Here is a 20,076-nt window from a genome sequence, read left to right as displayed (position 1 = left end):
AATATATATATATATATATAAATTACAAAAGTAAAACAAAAACAACAAACAAGAACTGTTTCTATCCTCTCATTCTTTCTAGCCTAGCCTAACCCCAACACCAAGTATCAACCAGGATTTACACTGCACCACAACCCTTCCCAAAGACTGCAATAGCACAGTGAGATCATAAAGCAGAATATATGAGCTCTTCATGTAATTATCACTAAGGAAGACACATTTCTGACAGAGGTAGAGGAAGTGCAGCCAGTTCTTTAAACCCTTTCTGGAGGTACTGCCTTAGGCCTGTCAGATGCAAGCTGCAGGCAGGCAGGATTTGTTGCATGCAGTGTGGAGGTTAGCACTACATTCAGGAAAGAACGTATTATTATTTGTCTTCTTTCAGTCCATCTCCTGTAGCCATAGTTTCTGTTCTGGTGACTCTCAGATATCTTTCTTGACTTCTCAAAGCCATTTTATGACGAGATTACTAGTCAGACTCCCAGTAACCCAGGAGTAAGGTTTTTCACAAGGAAATTCATACATTCGTACATTACTTTTCTATTAATAGAGAAGAAAACACCTCTATTATTTAACAGGATACAGTGTCTGCAGATATAGACAAGTAGAAGTTTACCTAACATTTTCTTTTGCTGAATACCTCAGTATCCAAGCTCTGCCATTACCTGTTCCCACAGGCCCAGAATCCCAACATCACTAACAAAGGCCTAGGAACATGAGTAGGAAATCTGTGGGATTCAGAACCATCTTTGAAGGGAACCCATTTGTTAGGATCATCTATAGCTTGCTTTCAGGAATGGTACTTTAAAGGAGCATATTATAATAAAAATGTCTCTGGGAAACTCGAAACTTAGCAACTCCATGGTGATATGTGGTGGTGTGTTCCCCCTGCCCCGCCTTCAGTCTGTTGCCTTGCTCAAACACTGGCCATTGCACCCAAGGCCTTGCTCAGGCAGATAGTGGAATCATGGAATATCCTGAGTTGGAAGGGACCTACAGAGATCATCAAGTCCAACTCCTGGCTCCACACAGGACCACTCAAAAATCAAACCACACGTCTGACCAGCATACTGGCTAAACTGAGACGTTGCTCAGGCAGATAGTGACTGCAATATCAGCTCAAACTAGGTTCTGGAGAAACAGACATCTTGCTCAGCACCTGAGAGCCAATGGAGCATGCACCAAAAAGTAATATGACCATTAGGCCATCCTCTTATCCCATAAATAACTAGCAGTTCAAGAGCCCTCGGAGCTACCAGGATCTCCCCTTGAGTAGGTACGCCTCTCAAGGTCATGCCTGCTGCAGAAATCCCCTACTGTTCACAAGAGATTCCTTGCCAGAACAGAACCTTGGTAAGTGGTTAATAGCTTGCTAAAACATGTAAGCTTCACTACGATTATATCTTAGATCAATTGCAACTACCTGAAAGGAAGGCGTGGGGAGCTGGGGATCAGCCTCTTCTCGCAGATACCTAGTAATAGGACTAGAGGAAATGGCCTTAAGGTGCAGCAGGGGAGGTTTAGGTTGGAAATTAGGAGATATTTCTTCTCAGAAAGAGTAGTCAGGCATTGGAATGGGTTGCCCAGGGAGGTGGTGGAGTCACCATCCCTGGGGGTGTTTAAGGAAAGGTTGCACGTGGTGCTTAGGGACATGGTTTAATAACATTGGTAGTAGGGTGATGGTCGAACCAGATGATCTTGGAGGTCTTTTCCAACCCTAATGATTCTATGCTATAAACCTTTAGACATAAACCACTGACCTAGTCTGGGACTAGGAGTGATTGAGCTGCACGTAAGCTCCTTACCTCTTTAGTTTAGGAGTTTAAAAAGCAAGGGGGTCTACTCTGAACCCCATGACTCAATGAGAGCTTCTCCTTGATACATTTTACTTACCCTGTCCTCTATGCAATAAATAAACAAGTGTACCTTGCCATCTCAAATCTTATTAAGTCACTATCTTGTTTACAATTAACCTTTGTTAGATCACTATATAATACCAATAAATACATTGATGCTTCTCTCTTACAAGTGAAGTGTATAATTTCATATGTGCCAAATTATACCTTTCTTGGCATTTTTAAGTGAAATAAACACAGAGTCATTAGTACCACATCCTCTTCTTCCTTTTTTCTCTTCCCATGACTGTCTTCCTTTACTACCTCCACATCCTTTACCTCCTTGGGGTAACCTGACCCCCTGCAAGTAGGCCTAAAATTTAGCTCTATTGTATCTTTTGTGTGACATATCTTAAAAGTCCTATCTACCTCTTGTAAGCAGCGAATTTCTTCCTTATACATGTATGTAGCCACCTTACTCCTTGTCCAAATTCTTGATCATCACATTTCCTCTTTCCAGACTGCATCTCAAGACTCCAGAAAAGGCCTAAGCAACAGAGGATATCCCTTTTTCCTCCAATCTGTGTCATGTTCTTCACTTGTAAGCTCCAGACCACTTCTTAGCTCTGCTTTGCTCTGCTCCTATCTCTTTCTCCTTACACTGGAGTTTGTTACAGCACTGTACGAGCTGCAGTATCTGCCCCTTCTACACATGCAGCTAGGCTGAGACTTAACTCTTTCATGTGCAACTATGAATTACAAGCCTGAGATTAAAAATAATAAATAAATAAATAAATAAAATAAAATAAAATAAAAGAGATTTTCTAGTGTGATATAATGGATAATGGATACAAAGAGGCTAGAATCATAGATTATCCTGAATTGGAAGGGACTCACAAGGGTCATGCATCAAGTCCAACTCCTGGGTCCACACAGGACCACACAAAAATCAAGCCATGTGTCTGAAAGCATTGTCCAAACACATCTTGAACTCCTACAGGCTTGGTGCTGTGCCCACTTCCCTGGGGACCCTGTTCCAGTGCCCAAACAAGCCCTTGGTGAAAAAACATTTCCTAACACCCAATCAGAACCTGCCCTGTCACAGGTCCATGCTGATCCCTCAGGTTCTATCAGTGGTCACCAGAGAGCAGAGCTCAGCACCTGCCCCTCTGCTCCCCTTCATGAGGAAATTGCAGGCCACCATGAGGCCTCCCCTCAGCCTTCTCTGCTCTGGGCTGAACAATCCAAGTGACCTCAGCCACCTTTCATACACCTCCCCCTCTCAACCCTTCACCATCTTCGTAGCCCTCCTTTGGACACTCTCTAGTAGTTTTATGTCCTTCTTATATTGTTGTGCCCAAAACTACACATAGCACTTGAGGTGAGGCTGCACCAGAGCATAACAGGACAATCATTTCCCCCAGCCAGACGGTAGCTGTGCCTGATGAACACCAGGGTACAGTTAGCCCTTTTAGCTGCTAGGGCACACTGTGGACTCATATTCAACCTACTATCAACCAGAACTTCAGATCTGTTTCTACAAGGCTGCTCTCCAACCACTCACCCCCCAATCTGTACATAGACGCAGTGTTGTCCTTATCCCAGGTGCAGAATCCACCATTTGCTCTTGTTAAATTTCATACAGCTGGTGATTGCCCAGACCTCTCATTTATCATGATCTCTCTGCAAGGCCTCTGTACCCTCAGGGGGATTCCACAGCTCTTCCTAGTTTAGTATCATTTTCAAACTTACTTATGCAAGTCGTGTGTCCAAGTCATTCATGAAAACACGAAAGAGAACTGGCTCTAAAAATCTGTGTCTGGCTTCTTGCTGTGGCAGGTAAAGATACAGACTACAGGTTATAGGAACAATATCATACCTTGTTATACCTTGTTTTTCCCGTCAGCACCTACACTGGATACATATGCTCAACCTCAATGGGCAGAGAGAAAGCAGACAGGGAGGGAAACCTAGGAAGATTGTAAGGAGATTGTCTGCAATGCATGAGTGATATTTTGGAATAAGAATGTATTCCTTCTAACAATTAGAATTTTTAAACCATTCTACTGGATCACTACTTTGTGGTTTTGGCCTTTTTTTTTTTTTTTCCTTCTCTATATGTTTCATCCTTAAAACTCATTGGCAATTATAATAAGATCTATTTATTTTTCAAATTTTCTTTGCACCAAATTCCAGGCATGCATTGAACAAAGCATTTCTGGACAAGTACATAACAAAATTATAGTTCCTGTCTTCAGAACTCAATCATCAGATTGAAAGAAAAAAGCCAATAGATACCAAAAAAATACATCTGTTGTCAACATTGTAAGCAAAAACCTTATCATAGAAACTGAAACATTTTTTAACTGTTTTTCAGTTCAGGTAACATTTAAAGAGACATTTAAAAGAGAACTTCTTTACTTACATTTATAAGGAGCTTTTTCAAATGACAAGTAAAATAAGGGAGAGCAGAAAAAAGCTTGTCTGAAAACATAACTAGTCAATGACAGTAGCTGATTTCCTAGGCCACTGAAAGGTAGAAGCTGACCTCTCAGTACCACCTAGGAGAAGATAGATTGAATGTGGATAGCCCATGAATGCATACAGATTTGAGGATTCATGTCACATCCAACAGCTACCATCAAAGCTTTCCTCTTCCGCTTTGCCTGTATACTTGATTATTTATAGTGCTGTATCTGTTTAAATTAGACTGTTAGCTTCTGCGTATCCTTCCACATGTTTGCAAAGCTTTATGGACACTTTTAATACTATATAAATAATAAATAATAATAAAATAGCAGGGTGTTTAATTTTTTATCACTGTAAATGCTTCCTTCAGGTTGTATTATGAGTATCTCTGTTCCACAATGCTTAATCCTGATTGTATAGGAAATTGATAAATAAAAATATCACCTGGAATCACTTTCAGTTGAAAAAGTTATCAATGTGATTAAGAGCAGTAAACTGAAATCTTTTGGCTTTCAGGGCCCTAAGTTCTGTTTCTTAAAAGCAACTATCTTTCTACAAAAAACAGACCAAACCAAAACAACAATAAAATCACCTTTCTTAATTCCAGCTACACATATATATCTTTGTGACAAAAAGCAGCAAGCTGGAAAAGTAATTATTCCTTTACTGAAGGAAGAAATTGTTTGGTTTTCTTTGTCTTCAATGATTATTCTCCATTTGTGTAATGTTCTGTTGCAAATTTGCCCAGAGAAATTTTAGATGCCTCATCCCCGGAGGTTCAAGACCAGGCTCAATGAGGCCTTGAGCAACCTGACCTAGTGGGTGACATCCCTGCCCATGGCAGGAGTTTTGAAACTAGACAATCTTTAAGGTCTCTTCCAACGCAAGCCATTCTATGATTCTATGAAATTGCCCTTCTTAACAATCTGGATTGACATCTTAACACTCTTAACACTGTTAAATGACATGATTTCCATTTTTGATTTATGTGAATAAAGTTGTACCATTTTCTATATTTCTGTTGCTTAAGGTCCATTTTTTCCTATTGACTTTTCAACAAAGTTCAGAATTCATTGTAACAACTTGGCTTTGATTGATGGTAGTCTATGGCCAAGCGCCAGGTATAGATCTTAGTAGGAAGGAGATGAGCAAATTTATTGCTTCTTCATTGTCAGCTCCATGCTCTGGACCTTCACAACCTCTACTGTTAAACCAGTGTATCCTGGAAAAAAAATATTATTATTATTATTATTATTATTATTATTATTATTATTATTATTATTATTATTATTATTATTATTATTATTATTATTATAAAAGATTGCTTCATTAAATGAATCAGGACCATTTTGAGTAAGAGGCTATGACAAACGCAAGACATTTTTCCTGCCGTCTCCTCAAATGTGAGATTTCAGTTGCATGATCCCATTCTGCACCTTTCCGTGTGTATACTCAATCCACTTTTCAATTTCCTCCAGGAAAGCTCAAAAGAATGTAGAGTCCTCTTTTGCATTTCGATGAATTAGAGAAATACTGGAAACATTATGTTAAGTCAGCATGCACCACACAAGGTGTTTAAGTATTTACGCTAAGCAGAATGCAAATCTGTGGTGATATATGAATTTTGCACTCTCAGAAAACAAAGGAAACCCCTACAACAGGCTTATCAGCTTCTATGCTAATTAAGCAGATGAAATTCAGGAAATCCAGTTTACCAAATTTCCACTAAATAAACAAAACATGGGGGACAGATGAAGGAGGACAGGACAGGACAAGAAAAATAAAAGAAGAAAAATTCTTGTAAAAATGATTTTTTTTTCCCAGAAGGGACTGATATTTTTTCTTGTTTTCTTTTTAATATGCCCTAGTGGCCTTATACATAACACACATATATATTGATTATAAACAAATCAAAATACATGTGTTTTTATGGGGAAAGATTTGCTAACCAATCAATACAGGCTTTCAGATTCATGATTCTGTTTTACACCATAATAGAATCTTTAATGATTGTGTTAAGTGAAGTCCTATATTGGTACCATGCATTGTACATTGAAGTTGACTAAGGGATAGTTATCTTCAAGTACAGAGTCCAAATGGTTCATGACAAACTTGAAAAAAAAGACAGCAAAATCTTTGAATGGCTCTATTTTGGATATTATCGTGAATAGTATTAAATCCATAGACTGATTAAAATATGTTAACAAGATTCAAGAGGCATGTGTTAATCCAGTTGATCTATAGTTAAACCCAAATTAGTATATCAAATAGAAAATAATGTACTCTTAGTAACTCCTTTTAAAGCAACATTATCTACTGGGAATGTTTTTTTTTGTTTGTTTGTTTGTTTGTTTGTTTTTAATTTCAGTCACCAATTACCAGCAATTATTGCACATATACAACTATGGGGGAATTTTTTGCTTTTTGAAAAAAAATCTTCTCTACAACATGCCTTAATATTCTGAATGTGTCAAACATATACTTCAGTCCTCAGTAGCATGACATTTTTGTCTCACTTACAATGGTGTAAGTCAGAGAAAACCAAGTGTAGCTAGGATGAAATTACATGTAAGTATATATTATGCATCAAGGCCTTTTAAATGCCTGAAAGAGGAAATAAATAAATAAAAACAATTGTCCAGGTGATTCTCCGAGAAGAAAATTTGATAAAAATATTTCAGAGATATATTCCAGTGGATTTTTACACTCTTCTATATTTAGACAAGTTTAGATTGATACTAAAGTAGCTTGGAACCTCTTCTTCACTTACGTAAAAAATGAATAAGAGAATTTTGTCTGTGTTCTTGTTTAGGTCAATGAATGCCAAAAGTGACCAAAGCTGGCTGTCAGGGAGCCTGCCTATGTTGTTTCCCCTAATATGTATACTGAAAACAGGAAATGCTGCATGCAGATCTATGGGAAGTGCATATGAAAGTAAAATAAACTGCTGACCAACAGGGACATCAGCAGCATTTTTGCTGATCTTCAAAATTTTAATAGCACTGCAACCACAAAAAGCTTGAGGACAGAGTATAGGGATTAACTTGCCACATAGCTTCTGTTTGGCTATTCCACTGTGAATGATTAGCTGCTCCTTACTTCACTTGAACAAATAATGCACACATAGAATGATTTTTTATAGAATAGAATAGATAGGTACAAACGTAAAAGTTTCTGAGGAGTGTGCCATGGTGCTTTGTCCTGGCGGTACATCAATGTGTTATGACACATGCTCTGAGCACACTGCTTGCATTCATAACAGAGCCTTGAAACCATTAGAATGATGTGATTTATTTCCAAGATTCACCTCTGAGTATGCAGAAAACAGTGGTCCAATTTGTATGGCTGACAGTCACTGATACATGCAGGATACATAGCTGATGTTTCAGCTCTGATCACTCTCCACTGTGGTGGCACATTCTGGCAAGTATAAAGTAAACCCAAAGGAAAAAATTAATATTTTCATGGTGGAAAATATTTTTTTTTTTTAATTTTTTCAGGAAAAGCCAGTCCATGTCATGATGCAGGAGAGCTTGCAGTGGACATGTTAGCAATTGTCTTTATATCTTTGCAGGAAAATTAGTTCTAGAGTTGGAGAACACCAGGCTGAGACAGAACTCCAGGAAGCAAGGGAAATTAGTTATTTAGAAAAGCTAAAGACCAATCGGAAATTATCTGAAGGATGAGATTTGCAGTAAGTTGAAAGAACTGATAAACTGCAATGTGTGTGTATTCATCATTCTGCTTTTGGAAACCAACCCCAACCAAACATTCTGAGCATGGCTTTTATTTACACCTCCTTGTTATAAATATACCTGGCCAGAACTACAGCTGGCATAAATCAGCTTGACTTCAATGAAGAAATACCAAATTACAGCAAGTAAGGATCTGGCCCCATGGAAATAGTGTATGTCCCTTTTGTGGCATGCTGCTGGTTCAGAAATCAATACTTCATTTATCTTCTGTCCCTGGTACAATAGCACTCCTGCTGTAATTGTGTTGCTTTGAGCCTGCTGGACGTATCAGTATTATGCAACTGAGACATACTTTCATTTGCCAGAGAGCGCTCATTTTTCAAAGCAGTTCTCCAAGAGCTTTTATTTGTTCCATGCTTCACTTAATATTATTCCAGTTTCCTCTCACAAGAAGTTGGTCCCATTAAAGGTAGCAGAGGTCTGAGACCTGACCCAGCTCTATTCGCTAGCTGACACATCTTCATTTTCACGTGCATATTGCCTAATTTCAAACAGCTTTTTATTCATTCCCATGTCCTACCCTGTGTCACTGCTTGAATAGGCAAAGTCAAATGTTGTCACTTACCCTTCCCATTTATTCTGTACTAATCAGAAAGAGAACATGCACAGGATTCAGTTTGCCAATAGAAAGCAATCACACACAAAAATAAATAAGAATGACAAAGCCAAGAGCATACTTACTCCTTGGGCTACACTGATATCACTGATGATGATTTTGAGCACAGAAACTGGTCAGAAGTGGGGAGACAATAGATATAAGTAAATATTAGTACAGTGAAAAGCATAGGAACAAATCCTAACAAAGTGACTGACAATGTATACTAATGAAGGAACTGATAATGTATCATTCATCTCTGGAAAAGTGTCTCCACTACCTCCTCTCAAAAGACTTTTTAACACTGATATAAGAATAACCTATTTTGTCACATAGGAGCTGTGAAATGCCTTCCATATCATATCCATCCATTGTTTATTAAAGAATTTTAGGTTTCTGTCTTTTTCCTCACAACTGTACATATGTTTTTGTGCCACATGACTATCCCATTGTGGACTTTTACGCACTGAGCAGACTGTACATTCCTGTTCCTGTTCTGAGCTTTTAATTTTTTCTGCATTCCACGAGTGTGAAGGATAGCAGACGTAAATAAGCCCTAAAGTGTGGCTAGGGGATTGGTGTCAGTAAAGTTAAAAAGGGCAATTATTTAGGCAGATCAGATACAAAACCCTATCACCCTATCATGAATGCAACTCATTTAACCAGAAAGGTATCTGAATGCCCAATTAACAGCTATAATTATGGTGATGATTTATTTTGTGCAAATGTCTGTCACTGTGGTGACACAGAATTAGAGATTAATATTTGTGTATCTGACACACTTTTCATGAATTACAATATTGTTAATGCAAATTGCGGGAAGTGTTTCCTGTTCCATGAAATACCTAGAGAGAGTTCTTCAGTGCACTGCAAACATTATAATTAACCCTAAAATGTCCCGATGCTCTGAAGCATCACCCACTGGAGCTACCAGTACGTTTGCTTACATGCCAGCCTGGGGCACTCACTAATGTACTTTCCTTCAAAATAGAAACCACATCATTTCTGCTAGCTGAGTAGTGTTTTAGAACAGGAATTTTGCTTTTTATCTACTTTGTCTCATTCCACTCTGAGAAACTTCCTTTTCTCAGCCTTCAGAGGCTCATGTTCTGTCTGGAACAAGATGCAATGAGGTTGTGCTCTCCCCATCTAACATTTGGCTGGTCAAGGCCATGAGCAGCCTCAACTCCCTTTGAAGTTGGCCCTGCTTTGAACATTGGTTGGACTAGAGGATCCCTCCACACCCAAGGGCCCTTCCAGCCTTAATTTCCCTAATTCTATGCATTTTTTACATATGCTCTATGTCTTGAGTAGCTATACTAGTTTGCCTTTTCTCTCTGCTGGAATTTCTGCCCAAGGAATTATTACCTTAGTAGGCTTTTGTTAAATAATTTCTTGACAGATGTGACAGGGGGTGTTTATTTTTCATGAAAGTAAGGCAGAGATATGCTAAAATTCTGCTGGTGCTGCAAATTTACACAGTTATAATAGCCAATATAAATTACATCTTTTATCTTTAGTAAATATGTTGGGTATTCCATGCAAGGCAAACATTTTGCAACAATCATTTATAGAATCTACTTCTTATGTGTGAGATCTATTTCCCTACAATCAACAACGGATATGATATTTTATTTCCCTGTAATTACTGTTTAGTCCATGCCTACATCTTTCCAAGGCCAAGAACCATAAATTCATTAGAAAATTTCTTTGAATCTGTCCTAGCTTATGAACTTTGACAGCAGATATAGAATGTGTTAAATCTACACAATGCTTCAGCATATATTTGGTTGGAATGTATATGGTTTGAATGTATATGTTTTGACTGTACATGGTATAGATTTCAAAATCCATAGGTTTTCATACTTATTTTTTATTTTCTTATAAGAGCACCATTCTATTTCTTCTTGCACACAATATTCATAAGCAGAGCTGTTCAAAGTGTACTGTGCAGAAAAATAGCTGAAAACAAAGTTTTAGAGCAGTAAAACAAATGCTGATACTATTTGATTAATAGTCTAAGGTGGGAAATGCAGGGATTAAAAGTGAGAAATAAAAAAAAAAAAAAAATCAGTTTTGACAAACAGAGCTATGTAAGTGCATTTTAAAATGAAAATAAGGATTGAATATGTTCAGTAAACCCCAAGAAATTCCAGGTATATACATTTCTGAAAGGCCACTGAACCAAAAGATCTATTATTTGCACAACTCTATTCATGAATACTAAGCGCCAAATCTTCCTTTCTGTTTTACCCTTTCTTTTCTTTTAATGCATGAAGTAAAATATCTTCTTGGATGTGACTGTTTGTCAGTCTTTCTATATCAAAATAATCCTGCTTGATATATTCAAGTACCTGGTGTTTTCCTGCTGTTGTGTACTGAGGATTTCATAAACAGGATTGGCAGCATACACTATTACACTAGACAAAGATACTGCCATGAACCAGATAGCCTAATTTGTATTATATAGGCAAGTGATGTTTTGGAATTTTCAACAACATGGCCAATTGGAAACTTATAACAAATACATTTTGAAACTAGATTTGATAGATTTGTTGTCCATGTGAGCTATAAGTCAAACCTGGTATTCAAAAAGGAAGGCTGCATGAACAGTTTTGCTCTGCTGAAGTGACCTACCTAAAGGCAAATGCTTAAGGCATGCTATTTAGTAAAACATTTCTCCCAATTTCTATTCAAAAGCCTTGCAGTTTCTTCATCTCAGATGTGTTCAGTATTTCAGAATGTGGTAGAAAGTCACTTACTTAGATTTCATGGAATTGTATGTGTTTGAGGACAGATCCAGGCATTCACTGAGGGACACCACTGCCCAGTACAAGAGCAACAATGGCCTATGTGTCATTAAAGGCTGGTCAGAAATAATAAACACTCTGTTTATTCTGATAAAAAGAAATGTCTAAAACCACTTGGAGAGACAATGCCTTCCTTTGCTTTTTGATATTTGGTAGTCCATTGAGAGAGTTTACTGAGCATTAAAAATATTTTGTGTCCCATCACTTTTTTCCTCAATTTTTGCCTGTCATTTAAATCTTGTTCTTTTTTTTTTTTTTTTTTTTTTTTTGCTTTCATGTAGCTATTCATAAAATATGGTGCAGGAAGTTTTTGGTTTTGTTTGTTTGTTTGTTTGTTTGTTTTGTCTGTTTTGTTTTGTTGTTGCTGTTGTTTTAGTTAAGCAAAAAGCATGGATTTCAAACATGAAGTACAAAGTTTTTCTAGTGTTCACATTCCATGCTCAAAATAACATACATATCGGATATCTAACAACATGTGAGTAAAACTGAGAAAATGCAAAGAACTCATGATTAACTTCCTGACAGCAGAAAGACAAACTGAATAAACATTTGGCTTCATATATTTTGTCATATTTGTCTGGCTTGTATGTAAGCCTCAGTTCAATGAGTTAAACAGAAATGAGAGGCCTATTACCTGAGAAGGATGAAATTCAAATGATATCTGTACTGTCCATTGCTTTTAGTTTGCCTACACTTTGAGTGATTTCCGTCTCTCCAATGATTATGAATTTTCTCAACGCTTCTTCAGGTCAGAACTGACTATGCAGAAGAGCTTTGTTGTATCCTATAGAAAGTCTTCACAATTCTGTGTCAGAACTTCAGGGGAAAGCCTGTAAAATGCTGTTAGGCTAAGCAGATCATCCAGATTACCTGCTCAGAAAGAAAATCTCAAGTGAAGAAAAGGCTCAATCAAAAATCAGTATGAACAGAATTAAGTTGGAAATGGAAAACAGAGCCACATTAAATTGCCAGTTAATTAGTAGAGCCAAAAGACTTTTCCTAGTATTCTTTACAGAACATCTGTTGTCCCTGGTTAATTTAGATATGCCAGAAATAACAATGTGTTTTTCTCTGCACTGGGCCATAGTCCAGGTGGCCTTTGTGGACTGTTTACAGCAGTGAAAAGGTAACTATCTTGGCAAAGACTGGGCATGTGGAAGTTTAGAGACTTAAAGCACAGGAACGGTATGGTCTTTTGACCTTGAGATATCAAATACAAAGCAGGGGTGGTAAACAGAATATTACAAGAGGTTCGTGCTATAGTCTTTACGCTAGTTGGGGCATTCAGGAATTACATTTGGAAGAGGCTGGAAATCAGCATTCCTTATGGTTAATTGTAATTCTGGGCAGCCCTACACTCCTGCTTGTGCACTGGTTTAGGACTGAGGCAAAGTTACACTGTTTACAACAGAGAAACAAGAGCATGCATGGCATATGTGAACCAGTTTGCTCCCCACGCCATTAGAGAATGAGAACTGAGTGGAGTGAATGACCAATATAATCTGCACCCTGTTCAGGCCTGGGAATTACTGGAAGGGTGTGTGTGGAAGCGTGACTAAGGTACTGGATACAGGTAAGAAATTCTGGTGAATGATCCCAGCTGAGGCACAGGTACTTTCTATGTCATTGCTATAGTCTGGCACCCAGCAACAGTCCAATGTGCCACTTATTGTGCACCTTGTGAGACAGAGACCTTGTGAGGGGCTAGCATAACACTGAGGAGACCACCACATTTCAGAGTACATCCAGTACCTTTTCCCATGGCAGATGAAAGAGGCTGAACTGAATTGTGAAGGTTGCAGTAGACAATCTGGTGACGGATATTAGCAAAACTAAAATGTGTGGACTAATAGGCAACTAAACTTGCCTGCAATTGCAATGAGACAGTACCAGTGGATGATAATCGGGATCAGGCTGAAGAAAAAACCTCTTTTAAATGGGCTGTAAAGAATGAAGAGGACATGATAACCTATACTGCACAAGTTACTGCCAGATAGCTCCCAGATGAATCAAGTTAATAAAGTTTTAGGCTAATTAAACCATATCCCCCATGCTTTGTCATTTTTTCTGCATGTCCAGCACAATGAATAATTTAAAATGAAACTTCAAAATATAGCTGTTTAACTAGCCTTTTAATCCTTTCTTAAATTAGTAGCACTGATATCTTTTTCATTTCTCTTTATTTCCCGTCTAGCATTATTTAAAGCACATCTGTGGCTTCCAGGTAGGTTTGCAGTTGGTGGCCAAATGGGATTGCCATTTCAGCTAATGCAGTATTAGTATCTCTTTCTAGCAGTCCATCTTTTGATATGTGTAGTCAGCAGGCTGGTCATTGGGGACCATATTTGAATGAATGCTACTCCACTATATAAATCAAGCTATATTTATGAGCGTTGATTTTGTATCCCGTGTAGAATTCCCACCACTCATTTTACATGCTTCTCTTTCTAATGGGACAACCAGATGCACTAAATGAACATAAAAGTCATCCATCTTACTGAAAATGCTGTTGAAAGATGGGGATATTTAAGCAGATTTAATGTCCAGAAGGAAGGGCTGTACACAGAAATCTCCTTTTTATCTCCAGAACCTGCACAATGCAGATTACAGCAGTGAAAACTTCATGTCTGCAGAGGGCTGAGACAGAAAGTTTAGTGTCAATGAAGTTGTTTTTAACCTGTGGCCCAGAGACTTCTACCAGACTGAACAAAATTTTAATGAGTCCATGAAGGGTAAGCATAGAAGAAAAAACTCCTTTTGTGAAAAGGCTTGGATTCCATCCACAAATCTATATTTCCACTAGAAAATGCTTAGGAATCTGCAAATCCAGAAAATAAAAAAGACCTGCTCTAGGAAAATTTAGTGTGTGAACTGGCTTTTGGGATGGTCAAGAAAGATGAGGCTGGTGATTGTTATTGAAATAATTCAATAAATATTTCAAATATTCAATTCAATAAATAATTCAAATAAATATTGCCCCTGGAACAGGGCAACCCTGACTATACGTACAGACTGGGTGACAAGACGCTGGAGAACAGCCCCTCATAGAGAGATCTGGGGTTGTGGCTGACAGCAAGTTGAATATGAGCCAGCAGTGTGCCCTGGCAGCCAGGAGGGCCAACCGTTTCCTGGGATGCATCAAGCACGGCATCGCTAGTCGGTCAAGGGAAGTGATTGTCCCGCTCTACTCTGTGCTGGTGCGGCCTTACCTCGAGTACTGTGTGCAGTTCTGGGCAACACAGTACAAGGACATGAAACTGTTGGAGAGTGTCCAGAGGAGGGTGACAAATGTGGTGAAGGGCCTAGAGGGAAAGACATAGGAGGAGCGACTGAGGTCACTGGGCCTGTTCAGAAGAGGAGGCTGAGGGGGGACCTCATCGCAGTCTACAACTTCCTTGCGAGGGGGAGTGGAGAGGCAGGTAACCTATTCTCTGTAAACACCAGTGATAGGACCCACAGGAATGGTGTTAAGCTGAGGCAGGGGAAGTTTAGGCTGGACATCAGGAAGAGGTTCTTCACCAAGAGGGTGGTCACACACTGGAACAGGCTCCCCAGGGATGTAGTCACTGCACCAAGCCTGTCTTAATTTAAGAAGCGATTGGACTGTCCCCTTAGCCACATGGTCTAAAATTTTGGGAAAACCTGTGCGGTGCCAGGAGTTGGACTTGATGATCCTTATGGGTCCCTTCCAACTCGGGATATTCTATGATTCTATGATTCTAAATATGGACACAACCTCTGAGAAAAAGACTGAGCCCACTGATCCATCTCATGTTCAGGAAAAAAAAAAAAAAAACAAAAAAAAACTGTTTGGTTAGGAAAAAAAAACACTGTAATTATTACCAGTCATTTTGGAGAGAAATACGAGATTAGAGGAAAAGTTAGATCTGAGATTCTGAATCTGAGATAGAGGAAATAATATTAATTTAATTCCTACCAATGAGAAAATGTAACACAGAAGAACAGAATCCAAACTGTGAACTAGGACGTGATTTTTCAAAGCAATTTAATATCATATAGGATGTTTAAATATTCAAACTTCAGTTCACTTGACTTTCAATTGCTGTGGAGACACTCAGCACTTGTGCAGATCAGCCCTTGCGATACTGAATCAAATTTCCAGATACCAAAGGCTATTCAGTAAATTAAAAGTTTAGTTTTAATCTCATGATTAATTTTAAATGTCAATTGACAAATCAAGGAACTAAAAAAACAACTGCCATTCCTCCTCTTCCTGCAGTGTGTTTTCTAATTTTGAAGGACTAAATGGGCCTAAAAATGAACAATGTAAACTGATGTATATATAGCATTACTCAATAGACTAATGTTCAAGTAATTAATATAGAGGCTTTAGCCTTTTAGCCTACTTGTTTAGCAATGTAAACATCATTTTATAAACCTGATATTGAATTTATTTGATCTCTAAAATATTTTAAGGGTTTTATTTTCAATAGCATCTCCTATTCCCTTATAAAGGGAATAAAAATATATAAAAATATAAACTGTAGAAAGTTTTTTATTAAGAAAAGTCTCTTCTGACCTATTCATAGAAAGATTCTTTTCTTTTCTTTTCTTTTCTTTTCTTTTCTTTTCTTTTCTTTTCTTTTCTTTTCTTTTCTTTTCTTTTCTTTTCTTTTCTTTTCTTTTCTTTTCTTTTCTTTTCTTTTCTTACTCCTTTCCTTTTTTTTCTTTTTTGGGGGGGGCAAAACTAAATTTTGTTATTCCTAGAAGGAAAGGAAAAAGGGAAAAAATATTTTCAGTGGGAGCTGCAGACTCCTGCTTGCAAGCTCAGTGCTAGAGAAAGCCAAACACATCACACAGCCTTATCAGCCTCCTCAAGATCTGGCAGATGCCAGAGTCAGGTTCTTTAAGTCAGTGCTGTTAGCTGCCCTTCTGGTCATGGGTCACTGTACTGTTACAAAAGATGAAATCTTAGCTGGTTACATAAGGCTCTGTATTTAAACAGTAGGGAAAAAATAAAAATAATAAAAATAAAAATAAAAATAAAAATAAAAATAAAAATAAAAATAAAAATAAAAATAAAAATAAGAGAGAGCAAGAGAGAGAAAAAAAAATAACCCCAAGAAGGCAAAGGAGGCCTGGGAGAATATTGGGAAAAAAAAAAAAATCCTGTTTGAGGTGTTGTCATTCATAATTAAGTCTAATTGCAGTCTTACAATTGCAATAGATTGATTTCTAGCCCCACCTTCAATTTAAACACCAGTTGTAATGTTACCTCAGGCTCTGGATGACATTAGGAGGAATAGTTTGTTTTCATTGTTTGTTACATCAACTTGTTTGTACAGCAGAAAATTTGGATTGTAATACTCTATACAATTTGTCATATTCATGAGTATTTCCACCTTATGCAAAATAAATACATAAATAAAGTGGGGAGATTAGCATCCTGCTAGTCTCTCTTTTACTAAACAGAACTGATGACTTTGAAGGAGATATCCCTTCTGCACAATGAATAACTCTAGGTGATATGCAAAAGTATTGTGTGATCACACAGAGAAGCCTCATGAGATATCGCTGAATCACAGCTCCTGTGGTCCCAGCCCCATTTCTACAGCTAATGATTCTCCCTGGACTCCTCACACCATTTCTGTCTCAGCATCCTTGCCTAAACACACTGATTCTCCCAGCCACCTGTCCCAGAGTACTCACTTAGGCAATCCCAAACCTATTTATTCTAGTTCTGACCCTGATCTCTCACATTTTCTCCCTTCTCACTCTTTCCATGGTCCAGTTTCACTCACACATTCCATAGCCATTTTTCTGCCAGCCCAATGCACCTTCCCAGGACTCCACATTCCAAAATCTGAGTCTCTGTCCTCAACCCTTGGTCCAACAGGGTCAAACAGGCATCTTTCCCAAATCCTCCAGCTCCTCCAAATAAAAGTTATTTGAGCATTTCAAAGAAAACCTTCTGAATCATATAGACAAAACAACCTGTTTTTTTCCCCTAGCATCATTCACAGTATTGTTTGAAACATTATGATGCAAAGATTCACCTGGAGGCAGAAATTGCCATGGAAAAAATCATCACAAACAGCTAGAGTCTGCCTGAGTTATAAGAAACTGGAAAAAAAACATGTATCAAGGAGAATGTCTGGCAGCCTCAGCAACAGAAAATGCTACGTAGTTTTGCCGAAAATAAGAAAGGGAAAGAAAGGGAAAAATGGTAAAAGTAACAAATTCTAAAAATATTGGCTTACAAATATGGAAGTGAAGAGAAATTGAAAAGAGCAACTGCTGTACATTAACATGGAAAGCCACTTTTACACTGTTAGATGCACAAAAGAGAAAAAAAAATGTCTCCCCAGGTGTATGATGTGGTTACCAGTGAGCCCGCATATTGGCTCAATGCATGTGTTTAGACAGGGTCTGGCAGAGCGTGACAGCTATCGTGCGGGTGTGAAGTATGGCCACAAATATCCAGCCCCACACATGTCCTCCCTCTGGATAAGAAAAAGACCCTGCATGCAGCAACCTTCTCTTGCCAAGTCGCCACTTCCAAGGGAAGGGAGGCTGGAAGGGGTTTATGATGTATCATAGAATCATAGAATATCCCAAGTTGGAAGGGGCCCATAAGGGTCATCAAGACCAACTCCTGGCACCACATAGGTCTACCCAAAAATTCAGACCATATGACTAAGAGCATAGTCTAAACAATTCTTAAGCTCTGACAGGCTTGGTACTGTGACTACGTCCCTGGGGAGCCTGTTCCAGTGTACGACCACCCTCTCAGTGAAGAACCTCTTCCTGATATCCAGCCTGAATCTCCCCTGTTGCAGCTTGACTCCATTCCCTCAGGTCCTATCACTGGTCACTAAAGAGAATGGACTGGCGCCTGCCATTCCACTCCCCCTCATAAGGAAATTGTAGACTACGATGAGGTCTCCCTTCAACCTCCTCTTTTCCAGGCTGAACAAACCAAGTGACCTCAGCTGCTCCTCATACATCTTCCCCTCTAGGCACTTCAGCATCTTCGTCGCCCTCCTCTGGAACTCTCCAACACTTTAATGTCATTTTTGTACTGTGGTGCCCAGAACTGCACACAGTGCTCAAGGTAAGGCCACACCAGCACAGAGTAGACCGAGACAATCACTTCCCTTGACTGACTAGCAATGCCGTCCTTGATGCACCCCAGGATACAGTTGGCTCTCCTGGCTGCCAGGCCACACTGCTGTCTCATATTCAGCTTGCTGTCAACCACAACCCCCAGATCCCTCTCTGCAGGACTGCTCTCCTGCATCTCGTCCCCCAGTCTATAAGTATAGCCAGGGTTAACCCTTCCAAGGTGCAGGACCCAGCATGTACTTGGACGTTTCCTCCAGTCTGGTCCAGAGCAGCACCTCCAAGTGCTGTCACTGCCTCCAGGGACAGTGGGGAGGCTTCAGCACTGGATCAAGAGGCCCCTAGTATGGCCAACCACTCTGCTGAGGGGAACTTCTTTCAGCAGAGGCTGTAGTGCTTGGATCTGGCCATAACTACATCTGCTGCTGGGGTACAGGAGAGCCTGTGGGCCCGTCTGATCCTGACCCCAACCAGGGAGGTGCCTGATGCCCTGCTCTGCCACCCTGCATGGGCCCTGCCACTCTAGGCCTCGTGACAAGCCCAATGGCTCAAGATGCAAAACAGTGAAATGAAAATCCATAAAATCCTAAAGAATAAAACAGGGAACTGCAGATGGCAACTCAACAAAGCTAATTCAGCAAGCAGTAGACATCAGGTCTTCCTCGCCTGACTGATGATCTGGCCAGCAGACACACACCAGGCCCCTAACACAGGGTAGTGATGCTTAACATAGCAGCGCACTAATTCCAGCTCTCTGTTATGTGCTTTATCTGAAAATAACTGCTTTATTTTCTTATAAACTGCACAGAATTTCTCTGTGCATGACAAACAGTACCACAAAAATGTGATCCAGGGAGGAAAGTTTATAGAACAGGTATGAAAGCCATCATGTAAACAAGAAGTTAAAAATAAAAATGCAAGGAAAGCTTCCTTTTTAAACATTTTGCTGGCTCAGGGAAAACTTATAATATTCAGATAAAAAATCTGATTCTGGTTAGAAGACCAGAATTCAGGACACAATTTTATGGTTACTTAAACATTCTTCACCTTCTTTTCCTAGCACCACATATTAACTTGGTCCTCTAGAAATGGCATCCCAAAGAAACCTTGACAAACCTTGTATTATTTGAACTGACAGAAAGAGAGAGAACACATTTCAATGTAGAGGTTCAGGAAAATGCAGAGCTAATCAATTCAGACACAGAATGATGTTTCCAGGTTAAGTTAAATCAACGGTCAATTCATAGCACAGAAAACAGTAGCAAATTTCAACAGTGTATAATAATTTTTTGTCTGTGCAGTCTTTGCACATCTACCTGTATTGAAGCCATTAGGTGTTTTGGTGCATAAAGAAATTGGGATTAGGTCTTCTACAAACTCCACAGGTTCAAGAGTAACTGAAATTTATGACTTCACAGTCTGGCCATCCAGGCATCTGATCCAAAGGCTCACATTTCTAATGGAAGCTTTCTGTTCAATCTCTGACCTAATTAACTTCGCCAATTCCTCTGTATTTCTGCAAGAGAAAT

The sequence above is a fragment of the Aythya fuligula genome, chromosome 2 (genome assembly GCF_009819795.1).
Source record: "Aythya fuligula isolate bAytFul2 chromosome 2, bAytFul2.pri, whole genome shotgun sequence".
NCBI lineage: Eukaryota > Metazoa > Chordata > Aves > Anseriformes > Anatidae > Aythya > Aythya fuligula.
This window is presented reverse-complemented; position numbering follows the sequence as displayed.